The sequence below is a fragment of the Sinocyclocheilus anshuiensis genome, unplaced genomic scaffold, assembly GCF_001515605.1.
Source record: "Sinocyclocheilus anshuiensis isolate Anshui unplaced genomic scaffold, SAMN03320099.WGS_v1.1 scaffold472, whole genome shotgun sequence".
NCBI lineage: Eukaryota > Metazoa > Chordata > Actinopteri > Cypriniformes > Cyprinidae > Sinocyclocheilus > Sinocyclocheilus anshuiensis.
The window spans coordinates 305,504-308,141 of NW_015557102.1; the positions used below are offsets into that span (position 1 = coordinate 305,504).

A 2,638-nucleotide genomic window follows, 5' to 3' on the forward strand; every position below is an offset into this window, starting at 1 on the left:
TGAGGCCGGGCTAGCGTGAGCCGAAGCCCCGGCTTAGCGTGCGCTGAGGCCGGGATAGAGTGAGCTGAGGCGGCGGGGTCGAGAACAGCGCGCCCGGCGGATGCGACGAATGAGCAGCAGCCACATGTGACGACACCGGGCTGGATTCCGCTTCGTCCACGGTGAGAGTTGATGTATTCCCTCAGCGACCAGCACAGATCAGCTCTAGGCATGACGAAGCGGATATCGTCCTCTTTTGGAAGACCAAACAAAGTAGTTTCGCTTTCACAACGAAGCACACAGCGTCTTCACGACATGGCTGCAGCGTCAACAAAACTACAGTGAGAATAAAAGTTACGCCTTCTTTCTTTGCGTGAACATTTGGGCGGCGTTATGCAAATCTTCCCACATAGTGAGGTAGATATGTGGGGGCGTGTTAGAATGAGCCGTTTTAGGTAGGCGTGGCTGACTCTGAACTTTTATAAAGAATATCTCTTTGGATTTGAGACTTTAGTCTTTGCAACTTTACAGATCTTGTGTATGCACCAAGAGCTTGTAACACTCCAAAGAGAAAGGAAAAATTGAAATCGCATCATATGACCCCTTTAATAACCAACATTATATGGGGCAACTCGGCATGTTCTGCATTGTTAACATAAATAATGACATAATTTATCCCAGTAAGGCTACATACATTGTGCCTTGCTCTAGCTAGAGTGAAAAATAAATTAATTTTCCTCACCAGACCTCCTCCTCTCCAAAATCTTCTTTTGTCAGGTCATCATCCATTATAACCACTTTTGAAATGTGGCTAATTTTAAAGAATGACTAACAGATTTTTGATTGTTTTTGACTTTCCCACACATAATTATATCTTAGAATTAACAACTATGCCTACTAAACAAAATTCCAAAATTGACAGTAGAATCTATATCTAACATAAATATTCATTAATTAAATTATACATTATATAAATTATACTTATATGCATTAGTAAACAAAACGTTTTATCCTTCAGCTAATTATCTATTTGCTTTGTTCTCTTTGATAAAAAGAGGACTCCCAGTCTTCTCATTTGATTGACAGTTAAATAGTCAACCCCCAACCCCACAAGACAAGAGTATAATTATAGCAGGACTGCTTTTGTAATATTAACAATGATGCGATTTTGAGACACTCAACAGCAGCATGTTATCTCCCACCGCAACAAGTCCTAATGATTACAGCCTGCTGCATTCTAGCTGAATGAGGTTGCATTTCAAAGAGATCCAAACAATACAAAGACAGGAAGACAACAGCTAAGCTCAGACTGATTCCTAATGTTATGTACGTGACAGCCATCCTTTTAAACGCCAACACACCTGCACCATTCTTCGGTCCATTCCTGGATGAAACGACACAACAGGTGTCCATATCAGGTGCGCTGCAGCCGTGGATAGATGTGGGACAGCAGCGACACCATGTGGTAATTATGGTAATTCGTTATTCATCGTCCTCCTCTGGGGGTGCGTGGGACTTCAAGCGCTTTCTAATCACCTGCAACTGACCTAAAAGTCGAATACTCCTGAAACGCCTTATCCTTGTAACCTCAAACGACTTTTTCCGATTTTAGCAGCGCTGAGAAAAGTAACAGATACCACGTGACAACGCAGTCTACGTGCTACGTGCTTTGTATAACTGTGCACATAAATAACTACACAGAGAAACGTATAGTCGTTTAATTTAAAATGCAAAATTAAAATTATTATATCGTGCTTGAACAATTAGAAACCGCATCTAGGTCCCTTGAACTTTTAGTACAGGTGCATCTCAATAAATTAGAATGTCGTGGAAAAGTTCATTTATTTCAGTAATTCAACTCAAATTGTGAAACTCATGTATTAAATAAATTCAATGCACACAGACTGAAGTAGTTTAAGTCTTTGGTTCTTTTAATTGTGATGATTTTGGCTCACATTTAACAAAAACCCACCAATTCACTATCTCAACAAATTAGAATATGGTGACATGCCAATCAGCTAATCAACATTGAGATGCACCTGTAGTAGCCTACTGTAGTGCCACCTCCGAAACACTAGCAGGCGCCAAACACAGGCGCTGATCTCTGATCAACGCCATCATAGAGTCGGAAGAAGATTATAGGAAGAGATGGGCAAGGAAGAATGAAATAAACAGCACGATAAAAAATTATAAATTATAATGGTGCGCCAACAGTGACATTTATCATAAACTTAAACACTTTACATCGTTTCATCAGGAGAGGGGGACATGGCGTTTGTCACAGCGAACTGGAACCCTCTGGGCGAGGCTTTTTACAGGTAAATATCAGAACAGCTTAATCATTCTGTTTGTTAAATGTGCAAGAATATGAGTGTATAAATCATCATCACACACACACATGCGCTCGTTTAGGTCCAGAGAAAGTGTAGCTTTTAAACTGGATGTTTGTTTTGAATAGTCTCTGGTGTCATGTGACAGCTGTCATGCGTGGCAGTGAATCAGTTAACAAGCAGCACAAATGCCTGTGTCATTCCTTTATAGAAGTAGCCTGGATTTAATTGCAACTATGACTGAATTAACTATGCTATTCTGGAAAAGTTGATAATACTGTAAATTAGGGCTGCACGATAAATCGCATGCGATATTTAACGAGCACCTT

At 40.4% G+C, this 2,638-nt stretch overlaps 1 pseudogene; it reads left to right on the top strand.

Annotated features, from left to right (window-relative positions):
* The first annotated feature begins 2,059 nt into the window (after window positions 1–2,059).
* LOC107677534 (vacuolar protein sorting-associated protein 16 homolog) overlaps window positions 2,060–2,638 on the top strand; it is a 12,302-nt pseudogene continuing 11,723 nt past the window's right edge.